This window comes from Canis lupus, chromosome 5 (genome assembly GCF_003254725.2).
Source record: "Canis lupus dingo isolate Sandy chromosome 5, ASM325472v2, whole genome shotgun sequence".
Classification (NCBI taxonomy): Eukaryota; Metazoa; Chordata; class Mammalia; order Carnivora; family Canidae; genus Canis; species Canis lupus.
In genome coordinates, this window is record NC_064247.1 from 18,814,203 (window position 1) to 18,833,129 (window position 18,927).

Sequence of the window (18,927 nt, forward strand, 5' to 3'; positions counted from 1 at the left end):
ATGGCAAGTGATGCAGAGCATTTTCTCATGTGCATGTTGGCCATGTCTATGTCTTCCTCTGTGAGATTTCTGTTCATGTCTTTTGCCCACTTCATGATTGGATTGTTTGTTTCTTTGGTGTTGAGTTTAATAAGTTGAATCAGAAAAGACCCCGAATAGCCAGGGGAATTTTAAAAAAGAAAACCATATCTGGGGGCATCACAATGCCAGATTTCAGGTTGTACTACAAAGCTGTGGTCATCAAGACAGTGTGGTACTGGCACAAAAACAAACAGAATAGAGAACCCAGAAGTGAACCCTGAACTTTATGGTCAACTAATATTCGATAAAGGAGGAAAGACTATCCACTGGAAGAAAGACAGTCTCTTCAATAAATGGTGCTGGGAAAATTGGACATCCACATGCAGAAGAATGAAACTAGACCACTCTCTTTCACCATACACAAAGATAAACTCATAATGGATGAAAGATCTAAATGTGAGACAAGATTCCATCAAAATCCTAGAGGAGAACACAGGCAACACCCTTTTTGAACTCAGCCACAGTAACTTCTTGCAAGATACATCCACGAAGGCAAAAGAAACAAAAGCAAAAATGAACTATTGGGACTTCATCAAGATAAGAAGCTTTTGCACAGCAAAGGATACAGTCAACAAAACTAAAAGACAACCTACAGAATGGGAGAAGATATTTGCAAATGACGTATCAGATAAAGGGCTAGTTTCCAAGATCTTTAGTAAATTTCTGAGTTCATCTGCTCTTTCTTGGGTCCTATGAGCATCTTTTTGACCATCATTTTGAATTATTTATCTCCTTTTCTGAGGTTTTATTTTGATTACTTGGAATGATTTCCTCTGGCTCTTCCATTTGTTTGACTCTCTGTATTAGGTTAGGTCAGCTACATCTCCTGGTCTTGGAAACAGCAGCCTTATATAGAAGGTGCCCTGCAGGGTCCAGTAGGGTAATACTTTCTGGTCACCAGAACCAGGCATACTGGGGTGACTCTTGTGAGCTGGACCGGCCCCCAAAAGTTGCTATCAGCTTGCCAGTAGGTGGGGTTATCTCCCAGCACAGTTGGCTGAGAGTCTTGGCTGCAGCTGCAATAGAATCTTGGTGGGAGAGGCCAGCCTCTAGTATAGGGGGATGAGAGGCCTTGCCACTGCTGTGGACATGCTGTAGGCAGAGCTGGTTCCCTTCTCCCTTCCCTAAGGCAGGAGTTATTATGAAGGGGCACTTCTGTGGGTGGAGTGGGTAGTGCTAGTCAGGTAGATGGAAGGTGCCTAAACTGACTCCTGCAAGGCTAGGCTGAAAGAGGTTTAGAAAAATGGTACCTCCCAGTACTCCCAAAGGGAGCCCCTACAGATTTTGGCCCCTCCAGTTCTTCATGTATAATTCAAACAAACAACTGCTTCTTGGACCACATGATACAGTGTTTGTCCTTTAAGAGAGGAGTTTTTATTTCCTATAGCCCCATCAGGCACTCCCAGTGTTAAGCCCTGATGATTTTCAAGGCCAGACATTATGGGCACTCAGCTTTTTAGTGAAAGTTTCCAGGGCTGTGGGCAGCCAGTGTGGGACTTGATCCCATTGCTCCTTAGGGAGTAACTCCACACCTGTGATGTGAGTCAATACATTGGGAATTTGGTTTGTAACCATGTCCCTTCCCCTCCTCTTGTCAATGTGACTTTCTCTTGATGTTTTTGGTTGTGGAAATTTATTCTTCAGTCGCAGGTCATTCTCAGAGTGAGTTGGATTATATGCAGTTGTTGCCTCCAGGTATCCATGGGAGGAAATGAGCTCAGGATCCTTTTTATCTACCATCTTCCAGACCCATAACATCTTTTAGAAGGCCTGAACAGTTGTGGGCAAATACACAGAATCCAAAATACATACCTCAGAGAATATTTATGGACAATTAACTGATTTGGGTGCATTTACTCTTCCTTACTTATATACCTCATATTCTGTCATAACTAAGTTCTGTCAGGTAAAAGATATGTTGAAGTAGAACTAACAGTCTTTTACTCTTGAAGAAAAAAAGAGGAAGATGGTGAGTAGGAAGATTCTGAGCTCACTTCCTCATGCAGACACAAGGCTGAACTGCATATAGTATAACTCACTTGAGTAGCAGAACAACTTTTTTTTTAAGTATTTTATTTATGAGAGAGAGAGGCAGAGACACAGGCAGAGGGAGAAGCAGGCTCCACGCAGTGAGCCCGACATGGGACTCGATTCCGGGTACCCAGGATCAGGCCCTGGGCCGAAGGTGGCGCTAAACCACTGAGCCACCAGGGCTGCCCAGCAGAACAAGTTTAAAAGCACTGTACAGTTAAAGATATAAAGAAAACGCAACATCTAGAAAGGTAGGATGGACAGAGATGCAGTTGGGAAAGAAAACTGTAATGATCCACAAGCAGGAGGGATTATCACAGGTGTGGAGGTACTCCCCAAGGAATGAGGGGTTTAAGTCCCTCATTGAGCACCCTCAGTCAATGATCCCCACAACATTTGCTGCTTTGAAAATCAGCAGAGCTGATTTTCAGCAAGAGTGGAGGGCTACAGGAAAGGGGAACATACTCTTAAAGGGCCCATACACAATATTCCTCACTCTAAGACCACAGAGGCAGCAGTTTGAAAAGTGCCTCAGCTATACATGTAGAACATTTATAAACTAATTTTAAGACATGTGCTAGAGGGCCAAGGGTCCTTAGGAACTTTCTCCAGGCACAAAAATGCTGGCAGGTACTACTTTTCTTGCACTCCTTCAGCCTGACTGGCCTGACACAGGTGGAGGCCATTGTATAACATTGCATCTACCCTGCTAGCACCACTCACCCTGCTCAAGTCTTCTCTGTGGACTTACCATGGTAGGTTCTCCTACAAAGAGGATTCTCCTACAAAGAGACTACTGCCTTGCCACAGTGAGGGAAGGAGGCAGCCCTCCATACCACTAAACCTGTGGCAAGGTGTAGCCAGAAATTTCACCCAGCTGTACATACAGGTACCACTGGAGTACCTGGTCCTACTGGATAGTAGGGATTGCACTAAAATCTTCTACATAAAGCCACTAACTTTAAGTCGAGGAAAAGCTGACCTACCTAAAACATAGAAACAAGTACAGAGAGACAAAAATATAGTAGAAGGAATCAAAGTAGAGTAGATGATGCAGAACAGATCAGTGATCTGGAAGAAATCTCAAGGAGAACATGAAGGATAATATAATTCACAAAGAAGAGAAAGAAAGAAATAGAAACCTTAAAAGTAAAGAAATAATCATTGAAAACTTCCCTAAGTTGAGGAATGAAACATCAAGTTCCAGGATCCACAGAGAGCCCCAATGTCAACCCAAAAATGTCCACACCAGGACACATAACTAAGGAGACTTTTCAAAGGAGCAAGAGAAAAGCAATTACTGACCCACATGAAAATTCATATAAGGCTATAGTCTGACTCTTGAGCAAAATCTTTGGTATACTCAAAGTCTTCCCTAACCAGCAAGGTTATCATTCAGAATTGAAGAGATAATTTATCACCGTTTAAACAGCCATACATGAAACTTCTTTGAAGGGAAAAGAAAAAGCTATAGGAAGGAAAAAAATCACTGCTAAAAGCAGACATATACAAGAAGCAGATCAAAAATTTACAAAGCTAGTAAAATACAAAAATACTGATATCAATTTTATGTAAAATTAGTTAAGAGATAAAAAGATGTAAAATATGATGTTATATACATGAAACATGGAAAAGGGAATAAAAATGTAGTTCTTTTAGAACATGTTCAAACTTAAACAACAGTTCACTTTTCTATGAACTACTATATATGTACCGTGATGTTTATACATAACATCCTAACCACAAATCAAAACCTATAAAAGAAAGGAATCCATGAATGACACTAAATAATCACAAGGGAAGAAAGCAAGAGAAGAAAGGAACAAAAGAAAATGACAAAACAACCAGAAGCAATATAAGCACATACCTATCAATAATTAAATCTAAATGGACTAAATACTCCAATCAGAAGACCTAGGGAGACTGAGTGGAGGGAGGAAGGGAGGGACAGAGGGAGGGAGGGAGGGAGGAAGGAAGATAGACTCACCTATATTCTGTGTACAAGAGACCCACTTCAGACCTAAAGACAGATACAAAATGAAAGTAAAGGTATATAAAGGTATTCCATGCAAATGGAAGTGGGTGGGGGTTGGAGCCAATATAGCTATACTTATTTCAGATGTAATAGACTTTCAAAGAAAGACCATAGCAATAGACAATGGCATTAAATAAAAGGAGAAGTTAAACAAGAGGATATATTATAACAATTATAAATATCTATGCACTTAACATAGAAGCACCTGAATATATATAAAGCAAATATTAACAGACATAATGGGAGAAATTAACCATAAATACTCTAATAGTAGAAAACTTTAACACTCCACTTACATTAATGGATAGATCATCCACACAGAAAATCAATAAGGAAGCAGTGGCTTTAAATGACACATTAGACCAGATGAACTTAATATACAGAACACTGCACCAAAAAATAGCAGAATACATATTCAAGTGCACATAAAACATTCTCCAGGATAGACCATGTGTAGGAACACAAATTTCAATAAATTCAAAAAAATTGAAATTATATCAAACATTTTTTCCAAACATAACGATACGAAACTAGAAAAAACACCAATACGTGGGAGCTAAACAAGATGCTACTAAACAACCAATGGGTTAATGGAGAAGGCAAAAAGGAAATAAACTCCAGCACACAAATAAAACTGGACTAGAAACATGATGGTCAAAAATCTTTGGGACATAACAAAATGGGATGTTTATGACAAAAGAGATCTATGTCAAAAACAAGAAATATCTCAATCTAACATAACTTTTTTTTTTTTTAATTTATGATAGTCACACAGAGAGAGAGGCAGAGACACAGGCAGAGAGAGAAGCAGGCTCCATGCACCGGGAGCCCGACGTGGGACTCGATCCCGGGTCTCCAGGATCGCGCCCTGGGCCAAAGGCAGGCGCTACACCGCAGCGCCACCCAGGGATCCCTCTAATATAACTCTTAAAAACAAAACCCAAAATTAATAATGGGAAGGAAATAACAATAAAAAGATAAAACAGTTACTTGAAAAGAGAAAACTGATAAACTTTTCATCAGACACATCAAGAAAAAGAGGACTCAAATAGTATAAATGAAAGACAATAAAAACTAACAGCACAAAAATAAGGAACTGCTATGAGCAGTTTTGGGAAACATAGAAGAAAAGGTTAAATTCTGGAAACATACAGTATTCTAAGATAGAATCAGAAAGAAATAGAAAATTGGAACACTGATTACTTTTGATGAAATTGAGCTGGTAATCAAAAATTCTCTCAACAAAATTCTCTCTCCAGAACCAGATGGATTCACGGGAGAATTCTATCAAACATTTAAAGAAGACATAATATCTATACTTTTCAAACTATTTCAAAAAATAGAAATGGAAGGTAAACTACCAAATTCATTTTATGAGGCCAACATTACCTGATACCAAAATCAAAGACACAACAAAAAAAATATAAGCCAATATTCCTGATGAACATAGCTGCAAAAATCCTCAACAAAATATTCGTAAACCATATTCACAAACATTAAGATTTTCACTCCCTATGTTTAACTGAGATTTATTCCAAGGACGGTTCAATACAGCAAATCATCAATGTGATATACCATATTAACAAAATGGAAGATAAAAACCATATCATCGAGGAGCCTGAGTGGCTCAGTTGGTAAAGAGTCTGACTCTTGATTTCAGCTCATGATCTCAAGGTTGTGAGATGGTGCCCCACACTGGGCTCCATGCTGAGCACGGAGGCTGCTTAAGATTCTGTCTCCCCCTCTTATGATACCCCTCCTCTACCACTTCCACTCTTAAAAAAAATCCATGTGATTATCTCAAGAGATGTAGATAAAGCACCTGACAAAATTCAACATTCATTCATTATAAAAATGCTCAACAAAGTGGGTTTAGAGGGAATATACTTCAACATAATAAAGGCAGTACATGACAGATACTCAGCTAATATCACACTCACTGTTGACAAACTAAAGACTTTCCTCTAAAATCAGGAACAAGACAAGGATGACCAGTCTCTTTTATTCAACATACTACTGGAAGTACTAGCTGCAACAACTAGAGAGGAATAAGAATAAAAGTTATCTAAACTGGTAAGGAAGAAGCAAAATTGCCACTATTTCTAGATGACATGATACCATGCATAGAAACCCTAAAGATTTCAACAGACTATTAAAATAAGTGAATTCATCAAAATTGAGGATACAAAATTAATATATAGAAATCTGCATATCTATACACTGATAACAAACTAGCAGAAAATTTAAGAATATAATCCCAGTTATAATTGCATTTAAAAAGAATAAAATACCTAGGAAAAGTGAATATTGTTAAATTGTGCATTCTACCCAAAGCAATCTATAGGTTCCATGCAATCCTGATCAAAATACCCATAGTTTTTTTCACAGAGCTAGAACATACAATCCTAAAATTTGCATGGAACCACAAAAGTCCCCAAATTGCAAAGGCAGTTTTGAGAAACAACAAAGTACCAGAATTTCATATTTTAAGATGTACTACAAAGCTAGAGTAGTCAAAATAGTACAGTAGTGGCACAAATATAAACACATATCAAGGGGACAGGATATAGGCCCCCAAAATCTACACTTTTATGGTCCACGAATCTATGAAAAAGGAGGCAAGACTATACAATGGAGGAAGCTTAGTCTTTTCAATAAATGGTGTTGGGAAAACTGGGCCACCTTCTTACACCATACACAAAAATAAACTCAAAATGGATTAAAGACCTAATTGTAAGATTTGAAACCATAAAACATCTTAAACAAAATAAATAACCTAGACATCAGCCTTAGCAACATTTTATGGATATGTCTCCTCAGGTAAGGGAAACACAGGAAAAATAAACTACTGGGACTATGCCAAACCAGAAAGATTTTGCCCAGTGATAGAAATTATCGACAAAATGAAAAGGAACGAATTCAATGGGAGAAGATATTTACAAGTGATATATCCTATAAAGTGTTAATATTCAAAATAAAGACTCACACAATACCAAAAATAATAATCTAATTCAAAAATGAGCAGAGGGGGCACCTGGGTGGCTCAGTTAGTTAAGTGTCTGCCTTCAGCTCAGGTCATGATCCCAAGGTCCTGGGATTGAGCTCCATGTCAGGCTCTCCCTGCTTAGCAGGCAGTCTGTTTCTCCCCCTCTCTCTGCCCCCTCCCTCCACCCGTGAAAGTGCATGTTCACATGCACTCTCTTTATCAAATAAAATATTTTAAAAAATTAAAAGAATGGGCAGAGAACCTGAATGACACTTTTCAAAGAGGACATACGGATGGCCAATGGACACAGGAAAAGATGCTCAAAATCACTAATCATCAGGGAAAGGCATCAAAACCACAAGGAGATTCACCTCACACCTATGGCTAGTATCAAAATGGCTAGTATCAAAAAGACAAGAAATAACAAGTGTTGGCAAAGATGTGAAGAAAAAGGGACTCTTGTGCACTGTTGGTGAGACTGTAAGTTGGGTACATCCACTATGCCAAACAGTAGGGAGACTCCTTGAGAGTTAGAAATAACAGTCAGCAATTCCACTTCTGAGTATTTACCTGTAGAAAATGAAAACCCTAATTCCAAAAGATATATGCACTCCTATGTTTATTGAAGCATTATTTACATGAGCCAAGATATGGAGCAACCTAAATGTCTATGGATGCGTGGGTAAAGAACATATGATATACATACATATAAGAATATTACTTAGTCATGAAAAAGAATGAAATCTTGCTATTTGCATCAACATTAATGGAACTAGAGGGTACTATGTTAAATGAATTAAGCCAAACAGAGAAAGATAAATACAATATGATTTCACTTATATGTTGAATCTAAAAAATAAACAAATGAATAAACTATTTTCCGCCAGATATCATGGAGATAGCAGAGTAGGGATAAGTGAAATAGATAAAGGAGATTAAGAAGTACAACCTTCCAGTTATAAGTCATGGGGATGAAAAGTAGAGCATAGGGAATATGGTCAATAGTATTGTAATAACTTCATATGTTGACACATGATTACACTGATCACGGTGAACATTTCATAACGTATAGAATGGGAAAATCACTATGCCATATTCCTGACAGTAATATAATATTGTATGTCAATTACAATTAAAAATAATTTTTACTTTAAAAATATGTTTACATGTCATTCAAAATTGTCAGAGTATAAATAATATGACAATAGGTAAATAAGCATTCAAATTCATAGTAAGTAAAATGACTTGCTTCATTTCATTATATCATATACCTTGTAATTTCAGTTTTGGTCTCGTCTAAACTTACCTATCTTCTTCCATCACTGGAATACCTCCATGAAGTCCTCATACCCTAAAATATCACTGAGTCTCTTAAAGCCACCAATAGAGACTGAGCAAAGAATATAGAGAATCATGGAGAAACTAAACCAGCTAATCCCACCCTGATCTTTCACCTGAACACCGCCACCAATGCCACACACAGCACAGCCACCATCCTCTAGCCTCGAGACACCTACTGCAGGGGGAGATGACCTAGACATCCTACTGGAGGAGAGGGAACACTTGAGACACAGGAAGGCAATGAGGTGGTATTTCCTGAGGGCTGGGATGTCCTCCCCATGTCTAAAAACAGGTACTTCAGGAAAGGTGATAGACTTCAACAATGGCACCCACCTGGTCAGCTTCACTCTGTTCTGGGAGGGCCAGGTCTCTATTCTCCTGATGACTCACCCCAGTGAAGGAGTATCTGCTCTCTGGAGGGCAAGGAATCAAGGCCATGATGGTTATTTCCAAAGGTGAATTTGTTAGTGGCACCACCGATGTTTGCTGAATGTGGCCTGACCCCAAACTCAAGTGCTGAGCTGTGTAAGACCTCAGCATACACCCTTGAGAGGCTCTGATTCACATGACTACCCAGAATTGATAAATTCTTATCTTATTGTCAAGGAATAAAGCCTTTTTTCACACATAAATATACTTTTAAACACCCTGAGAAGTCCCCATGGGCAGAGCTACATTGCCCATCTCAATTAACATTGAACATGACCCTTTCAGATGCCTCTTCTACTCAAGGTCTGGTCAGACATGTGGTGAGCTCGTGAGATCCCTTTTTTATGACTCCCACTGCCAAGACTGGCATTCTCACCAAAATATTCAATAAAAGAGGGTTGCCTGAAGTGGAACTCTGTATTATATGTACTATACTTTCCCATGATGACCAGTATTGCATGTCTTTTACGGTAGACCTAGGTTTTACAAAATATATTCAGTGTAAAAGTATTTTGATAGGTGTTGAAAATGTTACACCAAAAAAGGATTCTTTGATAAAATAAAAAACATCTATATGCCTTCATTCCCCATATCCTCTTATGTAGATTCCACCTCTCAAATATCTTTTGCATTCATCCATTTGTCTCCATACCTATGCTGTTGAGTTGAGATCATCATCAGTTCATCTAGATTACTTGTCGCACCTTTCCTTCCACCAATCCTCCCTCTCTAATCCACTGTCCACACTGCATCCTGAGTAATATTTCCAAAATGCCAACTCCTACTGGTCATGTCCAGTTGATCTCAAGATCAGATACTCCTCAGCATGTGCTGCTCAGGTTGAAGGAGTCCATACTCACCAAGTTGTCATGTAGTGATTGTTAAAAGCCCTTGGCTAACAGGCCTTCACAAACTGGGGTATAAGCATGTTTCTCTTATCAATCATGGCTGCATCAATTCCATATCCTTCTTCTCTTGCTCATAAACAGATGCTCACTCCTTGGTCTATCAGTTCTCCATTAAGCTGGAAAACTTCATTGTTTAGAATGAACTATCAGAGTCTCTTCATGAGCCATTTTGCAAATGGCAACTATGTACCACCACAAATCCAGAACACGTGGGCCAAGCCCTGAGACAACCTATCAGTTCCAAATTCTTTTGCTCCTTTGCTAACTTTCTTTAAAGAGTTTCAGGAGCTCAGTCTATTTCCTCTTTCCTTTCCATTCTGCTACTATCTATTTTGATCCTGAGGATTTACTTTCCGTACACTTGATTTCAGAATGGAATGCTAGCTTCTTCCCTTAGGCTTTCAAAAATATATGCTGAGGAAGTAAAGTATGGACAGCAAACATGGAAAAATAACATGCATTCCAGATTTCATGTAGTCATCCAAGTGTTGATCTGTAGTCCCTGACTCCCTTCTGAAATAAGTTCAGCTGGGTTTCTGTTCTTTCTCTCTGATCTCTGATGATGCAACTCATTAATTCTTTTCCTATCCACTAACCATTCTTATATAGAAAGTCACAGTAAAGGTGACAATTTGATCTCTTCCTTTTTCTGAATTGAACCTGAAGAGGCATCCACAGAAGAAAATTAAGTACCACTTGTATTTATTGTACCTAGCACCTGGATCCCCATTCCTCCTGTATTCCCTTTCTCCTTGCTACCACTTACATATACACAGGTTTGAAACAAAGAGTGAGTCAAGGAGAAGATAAGAGCTTTGAAGCAGGAAGAGTCAGATAGTCAGTGTTTCATCAGCTAGAGGAAAGAAATGCAATGCACTAAACTAAACACGACTTTCAGATATTAGGGAGATAGCAGTGGATCAGGCAAGTACACTACCTTCCTTGATAGAGTCTACAATCATCAGAAGGCAAGTTTCTAGGAAAAATGGAAAGTGGTAAGCATAGCAAGAAATGTAGATGTAGAAGCAGAAACTCTGTGAAAAAAGGTGAAAAAAGGTCTGCATGCTATGCTAAGGAGCCTGAAGTCCTTAGGTAAGGGAAATGGATTTTATTTTTTTAAGATTTTATTTATTTATTCATGAAAGACAGAGAGAGAGAGAGAGAGAGAGAGAGAGAGAGAGAGAGAGAGGCAGAGATACAGGCAGAGGGAGAAGCAGGCTCCATGCAGGATGCCTGATGTGGGACTCAATCCTGGGATTCCAGGATCACACCCTGGGCCAAACACAGGCACCAAACCACTGAGCCACCCAGGGATCTCAGTGAAATGGATTTTAAATAATGAGGAATACAGTTGCATTTGCAACCAAAAAGGGTGTTCTGGCAGTTGTATCCCAATATAGGTGGGGTAAAACAGACAGCTTGGTTAGAGACTCACACAAATCCAAGAAAAATATTACATGAACTTGAATAAATGATGTGTAAACAACAAAAGAAGACAACTTGCATATTAGATAAATATTTTGAATTAAAAATTCCAGGACATACTGATTGCATGTGGCAGATGAGAAGAGCTGCCCTGGACTTCAAGTGCTCTCAGAAAGGTAGACAGTTTTCCAAAATGCTAATCCATATACAATGCCCAATGCATATAAAATTCACAATAATTTTCAGTTGTGAAAATTTTTAAATTATTTTTTACTCACAAGCAAAAGACTTGTTACCTGCATGTATGGACAGACAGCAGGCTAATTTGTTATCTTATGTTTTGAAGGTCCAATCCATGGGAGTTAAAATGGTGAAACCTCCTAAATTCATTGACATCTCCCAGTGAGGTAGTAAGTTTTCTTGTCCTGTTGTGGGTAGTTCTTAGTATGGGTCTTCCAAAAGACATTCTTATGCCGGGGGAAGTTTATCAGTATCAATCCTAGTAATCATGGATTTCCTGGAGCACAATTCTTAGCAGGTGTCTGTGATGTCAATCACCTTGGATTTTAAAGAGAGAAATCAGCTCAAGGAAATTATTTCAAACTCTTTTTATAACAGATTTTTATAGCTGTTTATCCAAAAGGGGAAAGTATTAGTATTCTACATTCATATTTAAACATGGTAGTGCTTCTCCTGGAGTTGGTGATCTGTCTGGGGCACTGTGCAAATGTCTTTGATGGTTACCCACAGCTTTTGAGTAGGAACATTTTGGTTTGGTTATCCTAATTCTCTGTTGGCATAACTTCCTAACCTTTAGTTTATGCACTAAGCAATTTTATATGGAGTTTCCATTTTATTAAATGTCTTTTAGTGGCAAATGCAAAGCCATGTTACTTATAAAAGAATAATGTTTATACTTGGCTTTAAAATAACTTTCTCTAAAGCCTGAGTTTACCAATAACATCCATTTTGAGATTTACTTCAACTAATAATTTATTGCCTAATATTTATTCATGTATTCTGCAAATGTTTATTAAGGTTCTAATAGATATGAGGCATTATGGGCAAATGGAAAGAAATAAATGTTCAGCAAGGTTGCAATCTGAAAGACATTCAACCTACCAATTCTATGAAGAAAGTAAAAAGGCAGAGGGCTTATGTTAAAGCTGATATTTGACTTAGCCCTGAAGGATAACTGTAGACAGAAAATGAGGAGAAAGAGAAAACTCATAAAGCCCATGAGTAGGATTGCCAGGTTTAGCAAATAATAATCTAGGGTTTTAAATTAGATTTGAGTAATTTCTAATTGTTTATGGATATCATATGCATGAGATAAAGGGTAAATATTGCATGGAAAATACACTAAAAATTATTCCTTATTAGAAATAATTCAAATTTAATTTGGTATCCTGTATTTTTTTTATCTGATAACTCTACTCATAAGCAAAATCACCATGAACTTTGTTCAATAAGCCAATGGAGTGAAAGTATTTAGTGCACCAGAGCAAAGGAAGAGGCTAGAAAGAAAGGAAGAAACTAAATTATGGATTCTCAAGTACCATGCTGAGAATTTTAGGGTTTATTCAGTCAGCTTTTGAAAGCTACAAAAATCAACCAAGGAAGAGAGTGATATGATCCACTTTCTGCTTTGAAATGTATTTCACGAATTTAACAAAATGTGCATGATTTATATAAAGAAATATTTAATGCTACTAAGGAATATAAAATAAAGGGCTTTTTTCTTCTATTTATATAAATGTTGGATGGGATGACTTGATGTTGAAAAGGTGTCAAAGTAGCTTAAGACAGTTAAAAAAATATCATTTGCAGTTCTGTAGTTCAGTAGTCCAACATTTGTCTCATTGAGCTAAAATAAAAGTATAACAGGGCAGCATTCCTTTCTGGAGGCTCTAGAGCAGAATCTACTTCCTTGTCTTTTCCACTTCTAGAGGTGCCCTTGTTCTTCACAGCCCTCTTCTTCCATTTTCCAAAGATACAACAATAGGCCAAGTTCCCATATCACATCTTTCTGACCCACTCCTCTGCCTCCTTCTCCCACTTTTAAGGATGAATGAGATTTAGATTGGTCCCACCCAGATCATCCAGGATAATCTCCCATCTCAAAACCTATACCTTTAATCATATCTGGAAAGTCTCTTTTGCCAGGGAAGTTAACATATTCACAGGTCCCAGGGATAAGAATGCAGATATCTTTGGGGGGACATTTAGTCTCCCTGCTGTAATCTTTATACTAATTGATAAATATAATGGAATCTTAATACTATTATCAACATACTATTAAGCCCACTCTATTAAGTAAACATTAAGATTAATCATAATAAAATGTGTTATATATTTGATATAGTCTTTCAGAGCACTTAGCTTGACCCTTGGCAAAATGAATACCCTGACACATAAATATTGTACAAGATATGGTTTTCAATAATAAGCGTAAAGGCTCTCTTCTCACCAAAGCATGCCAGTACATTATTAGGATGGCTGTACGGATCTTCTAGGGTTACAGTATTCAGTCATCCAGGGTACAATGCTATCAAACCTCACAGAAACTCAACCATGTCACACTGAAATTTTCATATAATTATAGAATTACAGAAACTCTCTTTAGCAAATCACTAGGGCTTAGCTATTCCAGGATTACCTGAAAGAATTCTTATTTCAGAATTTTCCAATTTTTCTACCATTACTATTTTTCCACTTTGTCCATAGATTACACGCATGCATATGACTATTCAGTAGATCTAGACAACAGAGACTGCAAGGTCTATGGAGGGCTAAGCATGGGGAGTAAAGCAGAGATTGGATGTGGTCTCCTACTATCCATTATCCCTTCCCTCTTTGGTAATAAAATACCATTATTTTAGCTGGGCTTACTGTCACTCAACTAAAGGCTGCAGTTGCAGCTAGTGGTGGCCATAACTAGATTTTGGCCAGGATTATGAGCAGAAGTGATATGGGAAATGTCTATGTCATGCCTTAAAAGTAAAACAACCTGCCCTCCCCTTCCTCTTGGCTAAACTTGAGATATAATGCTAAGAGATGAAAAAGTCATGTTAGACCATGAGATTGATGTCATATATTAAAAATAGCAACTTGATTGTGATGATAGTATCAAGTATATCCATATATGCTCAAATTCACCCAACTCCATACATTAAATATATATAGTTATTTGTATGTCAATTATACCTCAAAAAAGTTATAAGAAAATAATAAAGTTAAGATTATCACACCTTCTCCATAAAAAGAGTTGCAGAACAAGGCAGAAGGAACTGGAGCCCTTGAAACCATGGAACATCATATTGGTCCTGGCCTGCTCACTTTAGGACTATTATGTGAGAGATAAATAAATTTATATTTAAGTGATTATTATTTGCTTCCTATCTACTACAGAATATGATATTAGTACAGAAATGCTATGTAATAAACCTAAAATACAAGGCATTAACTTAATGGGGATTGGGGGGGGGGTAGGTGGATAGTGAGTGAAAAGGAAACATGACAGGTAGGAAATCTGATGATTTTCAGTACGCCACAGCAAAAATTTTGGTGCATGGCTACTTGTAATGCCTTGGAAGGCAGACATGTGCCAACAGAGCCTGTAATTCTAATGCAACTTGCAGGAAAATCTCAGAACATTAGTGTTGTCTGCCATATGTTACTTTTTATGAAATTGTACTTTAAAACATCAATTCAAGGGATGTCTGGGTGGCTCAGCAGTTGAGTGCCTGTCTCTGGCTCAGAGTGTGATCTCAGGGTCTGGGATCGAGTCCCACACTGGGCTCCCTGTGGGAATTTTGTTTTTCCCTCTGCCTATGTCTCTGCCTCTCTCGAATAAATAAATATGAAATCATTATTTAAAAAATAAATTAAATAAAATACCAATTCAAACTAGGTTATTTTATACTGTTTGAACTTTTAAAAATGTGGGCATATTTTTAAGCTAGTTTTTTAACGACAATATCCCCGTGAAAAAACATTTCATAGAAAAAAATAAGACTAATGTTTCATTAATAAAACAAAGGTAAGTAATTTGGTACAAAGACACCAACTTTTAGACCACTAATATTCAGGTTAGAGATAAAGGCCTGAGTCATCACAGAATCAGCAATGTTGACAAAACCTTAAAACTTAACTAATAACCAGATTTGGGAGAAAGTTAACAAGGAATCAAGATGACTCAAAATCTCTTAAACAAATGAGAAGTGGTTAAACAAAGCTGGTGACCAAAGAATACCAAGAGGAGACTAAGGAATTAGGAAATAGGAGTTTGAGGAAGAGAGTAAGAGATCAACAAAGGGAAGGTCAGAGAAAGAAGGTTAGATATTTAACGTATGCCAATAAAATCACTTACCAGAAGTGTCTGTTACTAGAGTGAAAAAAATAGAAATGCCAAGTCAGAATGAAGGCTCCTGTCTCTAATGGTTATACATCAGAAGGAAGGTGGATTACAACATTTTGTAAGCAAATTCAGTTAAATACAATGAGATAAATGGCTATTTGAAAGGAAAATTGACTTACCTCCTGGGAGACTCTACACCGCACCAGTGGATCAAATACTTGCCCAAACTTGTAAAAAGTATGTAATTATTTTAAATTGTTTTAGAAATTGAGGTTGACATTAAAGTACTTTTAATGAGATCTCTATTCTCTCATTTTGGTTATTTTATTTTCAACTTCATTTAGATTTCTAGATTTGAGGCTTTTAATTTAAAATATGTCTTATTCCCACTTTTACAAGAACCGTTGTTTCTCTTTATAAATTCCAATAAAAACTTTACATTTTGATTGATATTTCACACATATGAACAATCTACCCTAAAGTATAGGATGTTCTAGTCAAAAATAATCTAGATGGATGAGTATTTCTTTTAACTTCTTTATTTATTCATGAGAGACACAGAGAGGCAGAGACATAGGTCAGGGAGAAGCAGGCTCCCTGCGAGGAGCCTGATGCGGGACTCAATCCCAGGACCCTGCGATCACGACCTGAGCCAAAGGCAGATGCTCAACCACTGAGTCACCCAGGCATCCCTAGATGGGTGAGTATTTTAAATGATAGAATATTCTTTTTAAAAATATTAATCATTGCCTCTGAGTTAAAAAAAAACTGATTTGTGTATTAGCACTAAACGTTTTTGATCTTCATAGAACTGGAATTTTTTGAGATTTTATTTGAGAAAGAGAGAGAGCATGTGTGGAGTTGGAGGACAGAGGCAGAAGGAGAAGCAAACTCCCCACTGAGCTCAGGGCCTGATCCCAGAGCCTGATCCTGAGATCATGACCTGAGCCAAAGGCAGATGCTTAGCCAACTGAGCCACTCAGGCACCCCATGCAACTGAAATTTTTAAGAAACATTTGCTTCTGAATGCAAACAGACACATTTAGGTTTGGCGGGGGGGAAAAAGTTACTCTTTTGTCAGTCTTCAGCTCTACTCTGTGATAGATGAGGGTTATATCCCTCAGGAAACTGACTGGATATCAAGTGACAAAAAAGTTGGCCATTGTCATCATACCTGGCCAGCACTTCAGGCCCTTCCTCATTGGCATTTTCATTCACTGGGCCATTGGTGCCTGAAAAACTTCTCAACAACTGTTCCTAAGAAGCCTAGCCACTAAAGTGATCTTTAAGACAGAAAACATCAGGAAGACACAGTAAGGTTTGGAAACTTCCATGATTACATTCAATATCTTACCATATGGACATTTTCAAAGATTTCAGTGTGTATTCTTGATGCCTGGGACATGACCATTGTATATGGCACTAATAGTGTCCACCCACATGATCACGTAATTGGAAATCAGATTAACATGTTCTTAAACTACCTATGCTAAAGCATGAATATACAAAATACCTAGAAACACACCTCTGCAAATAATTCTACTTGTATTGTCAGAGAAATTTTATTCTAGGGACTAAAAAATCAAAATCAAAAGAATCTGTCTGGGTAGGGAGGACATTTATGAACCAAGACAAACAACATAGGGTGCAAAGCCAAGAGAATCAGACATGAATAATGATTATGCTATCCCTGGAGGCTGCATACATGTGATAATAAATGTTCATATTCCTTAAACAAGTTTGGTTCATAATTTCTGTTACTTGTGGCTGAAAGCATCCTAACTATACTTTGTTGGGTTAAAAGAATAAACGTGATCATCATGATGTGTCATCTAACATTTTCTATAAAGGGCTAGATAGTAAATGTTTTATACTTTGCAGGCCACTCATCTCTGTTATATCTCTGCCATTGTAGGATGAAAGCAGCCATAGAAAGCATTTAAATGAATTAGTATGGCTATGTTCCAATAAAACTTTATGACACTGAAATTCAAATTTCATGTAATTTATTCTTCTTTTGATTTTCTCCCATATTTTTAAAAGTATAAAAACTATTCTTAAATTTTCAGGGAAGATGGCAGAGGAGGAAGATCCTAGGTTCACTTTGTCCCATGGCTACACCTAGAAAACACGCACATCTGTATAAAAACTCAGAAAATGACCCAAAGACTGGTAAAGCAGGCTGTCCACAGCTAGATGTAAAGGAGGCCACATCAAAGAGAGTAGGAAGGGTGGAAACACAGAAGCCAAAATTGACTCATGGGACTGTCCATGGGAGAATGGGACACCATTGGTATGTACAGGGGAGAGGAAGAGACCCCACACCAGGTACCTCAGGCATGAAGATCTATGCTAGGAAGATGAATCTCCATAACATTTGGCTTTTTTTTTAAAGGCCTAACTTTGTGAGTTCTTACAATCAGTGGGGTTAACACCTATCACTTTGAAAATAAGAAACTGAGTCCTTGCTCTTAAAGAGACAGCACAACAGTCCTTTTGAGATACAGCATAGAAGCAGCAGTTTGAAAAATGCCTAGGGTATACAGGAGGGAGATTTGTTTACTAATCTCAGAGTATGTGCAAAAGGGGTAGAGATCTTTGGGAGATTTCTCTAAGAACAAAAGAACTGGTAGATGATATTTCCTTATCCCACTTTCCAGCCTAGATATGGAGAAATCTGCCAGAACCAGCACAATTCAAACACTCTCCACCTACCCTGCTAACAGCATGCTCTATCCCCATGCTCTTCTATAGATTCACCCCCTCCAACCCAGCATCAGTGGGAGTTTTCCTGGGTACCTGCCTATCCCTCCTGCACCTTGTTGGCACCATGAACCCTGCCCCTGTGTTCTCCTGTGAACCCATCCCCTCTAATGTGCCCTTGGCAGTCTATCCAAAGCAATGCTACAAACATGGTAGTTGCAAGCAGCTCTGAAAGAAGCCTATACCACACCAAATAACTCCTGATCCAGGGAGAGGGAAATACAACCATACACACCTCTCTGACTGTGGACCCAGCAGTGGGCTGGGAGCAGACATCTGGACTGCAGATCCCACCCACCAACAAAAGCTTCTTTTAGGAGGATGACACGGAAACAACATATTGCAGTTTCATGCTATCACAGCTCTGGCAAATACCTAGTCTGACTCAACTCAAGACTAAGGCAGCCCCAGACTGGCCTACTAACAAGACTGGGACCAAACCTTGTTTGAAACAAGCAAAGAGAGCCATTGCAGATAACTTGACTAAAGGCAAATGCAGCTCAGCCACAATTGTAAGGTGTATACAACACACACAAGAGACGCCACTGAAATGCCATGTTCAAGTAAA

At 38.1% G+C, this 18,927-nt stretch overlaps 1 pseudogene; it reads left to right on the top strand.

Annotated features, from left to right (window-relative positions):
- Window positions 1-2,368: 2,368 nt before the first annotated feature.
- LOC112671459 (NXPE family member 1-like) lies at window positions 2,369-17,089 on the top strand (annotated as a pseudogene).
- The last annotated feature ends 1,838 nt before the right edge of the window (window positions 17,090-18,927 follow it).